Genomic DNA, 5,890 nt, shown 5'->3' with positions numbered 1-5,890 from the left:
AGCAATATCACTCTTGGGTACGATTTTAGCTAAAGGGGTGCTCTATATATATGTTAGGAATCCAAAAGTCACGGGTAAACTCTAATCCATACTTTTGGGTTTATTATCCATGATCCATGATTCAAGTGGGCTAACTCTTTATGGATTCTTCCATAAAATTAGTCCATCATGTATCATAAGCCCAAAAACATATATATAACTAATTTACACAATTAGTTCCCATTAATTTAATTAGTCTCTCTTGATCACTAAATTAATTCCAAATTAATTCTTGATCAATACTAATTAAATCATATGATTTCATATTAATATATTAGAACTTATAATATATTAATAAATCATAAATAACCTTTTCTCAAAAGTCTGTCCTATCAAATTGTCCTGGTGAAGGCAACCCAAATGGACCATGCTACTCTCGGGTCAAGTACATACCAATTATAGTTATGGGCTTAGACACCTAATCCAACAGTACCATCTACACAGACCACAAGAGCTCGAGACATATCATGGATCAGCCTAAACCTGAACATGAGGCAGCACAGGTGGCTGGACGTGGTCAAGGATTATGACTGCGATATCCTTTACCATCCTGGTAAAGCGAATGTTGTGGAAGACGCCCTGAGCCGCAAGTCGGCTGGATCTGTTGTTCCGGCGTCGTGTATGAGGATATCTGTGGATTCTCCACTTGTGATCTTGATCAGGGTACCTCAAACTGAGAGTGTGCGGCAGGAGAATTGGAAAATTGAGAGGATCAAGGGCGAGATCACCAGATTTGTGCAGGATCGTCGTGGATTGCTGACCCGTTGCGGTCGGGTGTGGGTTCCGATGTCTGGTGGGGTCAGACAGATTGTACTAGAGGAGGCTCATAAGTCTCGCTTTTCTATTCACCCAGGGGCCACCAAGATTGCTTGGTGGTCATGTAGGGTTATTATTAAAAAAAGGGAAAATGACTTAAAAAGGTAATGAAATATCAAAATTATACAAAAAAGACCATTATTGTTATTTTAGTATAAAAAATACTAGGTTACCTGCTATTGTAGGTTACCCAGTTGTTTTTTATTTATGAGGAAAATAAGATATATTTTGAATAACTCGTGGCTTTCCCCTTCATTATTTCACCCAAATTGAAACGATCTAGGGCTTTCCCTTGCCACCATGTTTGAGAATAATGAATCTCCATGGTTGTAAGCAAAGATCCAACTGCAACAAGATGTGTGTCTCTACCCGCTGTCTTGAAATCTGCCATCAAAGAGTATGCTTGATCACCAATGAGTTTTGACCGATTTCAAAAGCGGGATTTCAGGAGCCTTCAAGCAATCCTCCAATAGATGATTGAGACCTTCCCTCTTCACACCCATTTTCGATTACATGTATGCCCCTTGACCCACCTTTTCACCCTTTTTGATTTGATCACAACCCTTCCTTCTCCTTTCTTTTTTCATGTTTCCTGCAGGTTTAAAGGGTCACCCTTCTTGATTCGATCACCGCCCTTCCTTCTCTTTTCTTTTTCGTGCTTTCTGCAGGTTTAAAGGGTGAAGAGGATGATGTATAGGGTCTAGAAATTTGGAGATGAATGTGTGGGTTTGAGGCTCGATAACGGGTGGGTGCTCTGTAATTGGGGTGACAAGGGATGACAACAATGGAGAGGGAATGGTGTCGATGGTGGCTGTAATGGAGGTGGGTTAAAGGGTGTGGCTGTGATGGAGAAATAAAGGGGTTTATAGTGATTGAAGGTTGTAAAGGTTATGGGGGTTGACTGTGGGAATCATGGATGGAAAGTGGTGGTGTTCGGTGGTTCAGGTAGGGTGAAGAAAATGATGAAAGTGTGTGAATGGAGGTTGCCTTGCACGTAAATGGTAGGGGATGATGGTGGGGCGTTTGGTGATAGTGTAAAGCTGCTTATGGTGGATGATAATGGAGGTATAAGGGTGGTATTCGGTGAAAATGGTGGAATAAGGTTGATGGTGGTAGACAATTACCTTGAATACCCGGTTACCATGAGGATAAATAAGAACAAAACATAAAGTTAAATGGTATTTTTTGTACAAAATCTTAGTTCGTTGGTATTTTTTTTGTACTAAAATCACAATAATGGTCATTTTTGTACAATTTTGATATTTTGTTACCATTTTAAGTTATTTTCCCTATTAAAAAAAAGTTAAGTACTCAGATCCAACAAAATAACAAAACTAAAACTTGACAAAACTTCAAAAATGGTCCCTGTGGTTTTCGAAAATATCAAGTTTAGTCCCTAAGTTCAAAAAACCTCACAGATGGTCCCTGTGGTTTCAAAACTTTTAACAAATGGTCCTTCTCGCTAACTCCGTTAGCTTTTGGCCGTTAAGTGAAGGGTATTTCTGTCATTTCACTGCCACAGGGACCATTTATGAAAATTTGTCTTATTTTAAAAAAAACTAATTATTTAATATTAAAGGGACTCTCTCTCTCTCTCTCTCTCTCTCTCTCTCTCTCTCTTTCTCTCTCCTAATTGGAAAATTGACCCGTACATCCACCCGACTCGTTTACCCCATTCCATTTTATCTTCATAGAAACAGGTCACAACCTTAATTGCTTCTCCAATCGCTACTCGATCATTTGGTTTGCGTTCGACTGCAAGTGACCCTGAAGGTCTACTATGGCTGCCTTTTCCTCATAATTCAGGAATCAGTCTTCCTTCAAATTCAGCAACAACAATCGAGTCAATCAAATAGGTGGAATCTCCGAAGAGTTCTGGAATCAAGGCCTGTTTAAGTTCATCATCTTCTTCGTTGTTGTTCCGATCTACAATCGACAAGATCATCACAGCATCGTCATCGGATTGTTTTCTTCTTCATTATTCTCAATGAACTCTTGATCTTCTTCCCACCGAACCACCCATGATGTTCAGTGGCACGAGGCGGGCTAAAATCGTAAAGCACAATTCTCCGGAAAATACAACCAGATACTCGAAACAGGAGACCTTATCAGCCAGGTAATCAACTGCTAAAATTGAAAGGATGGGGTTTGCAGTGATGAGAGGTGGTTCTTTCTCTAAGACTAGACATGAGGTAGGTAGGTACTAGATGCGTGAGACTAGTGTTCGTTCGTGGGGATGTAAGCTTTCTTTTTTTTTTTTGCTCTGAATAGACAGACTTTGAGGAAGGAAGAAGGAACAGTTGGTAAATAGTGATTTAGGGTGTACTTCAACCTCCCCCCACTACATCTCGTTTCTTTCCGAGAATGAATAAAACCCAGGACCTGATTAGCTTCCGGGTTGGTTTCCAAATACGACCGGTGAGTTAGTTGGTTTGTCTTGGGTACATCAAGATTCAGGTTGTGGAGAGAAGGGAAAGCTAAAAATAACGGAATCGGGTTTGCCTTTCGAATCAAAGTGAATGGAGAAGATGGGTATTCATATGACGTGGAAGTATGTATGTGTGTTCTTCAAATCTAGATTGGGGAAGAAGAACAATTTGGTGGGGGTTTGACTTTCTTTTTGTGTGAGAGAGAGAGATGTGGGACCCTTTATTTTAATATATATATATATATATATATATATATATATATATATATATATATATATATATTTTAAATAAGACAAAGTTTCATAAATGGTCCTTGTCATAGTAAAATGACGAAAATACCCTTAAGTTAACGGTCAAAAGCTAACGGAGTTAGCGAGAAGGACCATTTGTTAAAAGTTTTGAAACCACAGGGACCATCTGTGAGGTTTTTTGAACTTAGGGACTAAACTTGATATTTTCGAAAACCACAGGACCATTTTTGAAATTTTGTCTTAAAACTTAGAAGAATAAGCAAATCTGAATCTACGCCGCCTTGTAATTTTTTATCATAATTTTTTACTGGTGCAGTTATTATTGTTGATAGATTGTGGTCCGTACGATTAGAAAGCCGCGTTGATTTATCCATATATTCGTTGTTGCCAAACCCTACAATCCACACACGCCGCTCGATTTTTCCATATATAGTCGTCATTGCCAAACCCTAGAATCTACACATGCCGACTCCATTCTTCTTCTTCTTCCCATCCAGAGCCACACGACTAGTATACCTCATCTGCATATCCTTTTTGGTTCTTTTATCGTCTCCATTCTCCTAGATTTGTTGCTACCTTCGCTACTCGGTCTTCTGTTGAATTCCTTCATCGTTTTTTCGAGTTAGCTACTAGAAACCCGCCCTCAACCCCGTCCAACGCATCTCCGTTTCGGTCAACTTCTTCCAATCCTCAAATGATTATCATCGATCTATCTTCGACAAGATATGTACAGTATTAGCATTGTGATTAAGTGTTGTTCCAAATGTACCGCACCAGGATTAAGTTGCAGCCTATATATATATGGCTTCAAACTATCATGTGGTACATTTGGCAACAACACTTGATCACCATGCCAAATGTACCTGATGTGTGCAACTTTAGTGCACTTTTCAAAGTACATATCGTCAAAGATAGAGTCCCCAAGGCAACTCTCAAAGAGAGTTGAGAAGGTAACGTAACTATGTACAAAAAGTATACTTAAAAACAAAAGCATAGGGCTGTTGCTTTGCAAAATAATAGATGGAAAGGTTTGTAAACCCGATCGTACGTGCTCATCACAAAATGGAAGTTATATATGCTGTAAAACTCTTAAAATAAATATCTGCCACAAGTGCATATTACATAATGTTCATTTACAATTCTTTGATTCATTGACTTTTTATTCTCTGTGGTTGGTATATGAGGTCTCATTCTTAAAGATTTGGGGGATGTAGACGTCTCTTACTTGATTTACATCACATTTATCCCTGTTATTACTTGATCATATTGTTAAATCAGTGGATGTTAAATCAGTAGATGAATGTTTGCTTAAATTTATTGGTAAGCGTGTGCCAAAGGAAGGAGTGGACGCTCTTTCTTGTTTTACAATGTGGATGGCATATCTGGGTTTTAAAAGGTATGCGTCGACTGTGTTCGCATGTTTGTTATGGTTTGGTCACTTCGGTGTGCCAATATCGAGATTAGCATTATTATGACTTGTTATTTGTTGCAATCTTCCTACTTTTTTGAAATTGTGATTTTAAATCTGCCCTCTATAAATAAGCTACTGGAGACTCAAATTCTGGAATCAAATGGTGCGAGAAACAATTGATACATAATTGTGAGTATACATTATAAAAGGTATTTATTCCTTATAATAAATTTACAGTTTTTCATTGTGTGTAACATTATACAGTTTAGTGTACTTATCTATGAAAATGGTCGTCCTTTTGTGATTGAGATCAAATTGTCGTCATGTACACAGGCTTTGTAAACTGGATATGCATATGCGTGGAAACTATTATTATTAGACGGAATTTGATCTCAATCACAAAAGGACGACCATTTTCATAGTCACCCTAGCTTTGGTGATCGGGAGCAAATTCTCTTGCATTAGGGACGAGTTTTGTACACTGGTTATGCATATACATGGAAATTTTTGTTACTAGAATTCAACAATTTAAAATGTATGTGTGTATATGTGTCTCAGAGGATACAGCAAATTGACTTGTTTAAATCACATTTGTGTTTTTGTGTTAAACAAAAGACTTATTTGTAAAAACAAAAGAGAATAAATATGAATTTCCAAGTATCTATTACATATGTACAAATCGAGTTTTTTTTGGGTGAGTACCAATCATTCGCTGGATTTAATGTATGTTGCTAAAAATCAATGCACAAAAAACATGTATTTTGCTGCTGTTAGGAAGATGAAAACAGGGACAGAAAGGTTTTTCCAAGGTGGAGCTTTTTACTAATAAAATTGTAAAGTAACTTACTAAAAACAGAGACGTTTTTTTTAACAGCAAGAAATGTATTAAACGAAAAAGCCAGTGTGCCGATGGACAAAGTACAATGTTACAACTGGTGTATACT

At 37.8% G+C, this 5,890-nt stretch overlaps 1 long non-coding RNA gene across 1 annotated transcript; it reads left to right on the top strand.

Annotated features, from left to right (window-relative positions):
* Window positions 1-3,947: 3,947 nt before the first annotated feature.
* On the top strand, window positions 3,948-5,668 carry LOC145167505 (uncharacterized). Its single transcript, XR_013741204.1, has 2 exons — window positions 3,948-5,155; window positions 5,280-5,668. It is a non-coding gene; the product is annotated as an uncharacterized LOC145167505 (long non-coding RNA).
* The last annotated feature ends 222 nt before the right edge of the window (window positions 5,669-5,890 follow it).

Source organism: Lactuca virosa, chromosome 3, assembly GCF_052849685.1.
Source record: "Lactuca virosa cultivar CGN04683 chromosome 3, Lactuca_virosa_CGN04683_v6, whole genome shotgun sequence".
Classification (NCBI taxonomy): domain Eukaryota; kingdom Viridiplantae; phylum Streptophyta; class Magnoliopsida; order Asterales; family Asteraceae; genus Lactuca; species Lactuca virosa.
The sequence above is the reverse complement of the archived record's forward strand: the minus strand, read 5'-3'. Positions and strand labels throughout refer to the sequence as shown.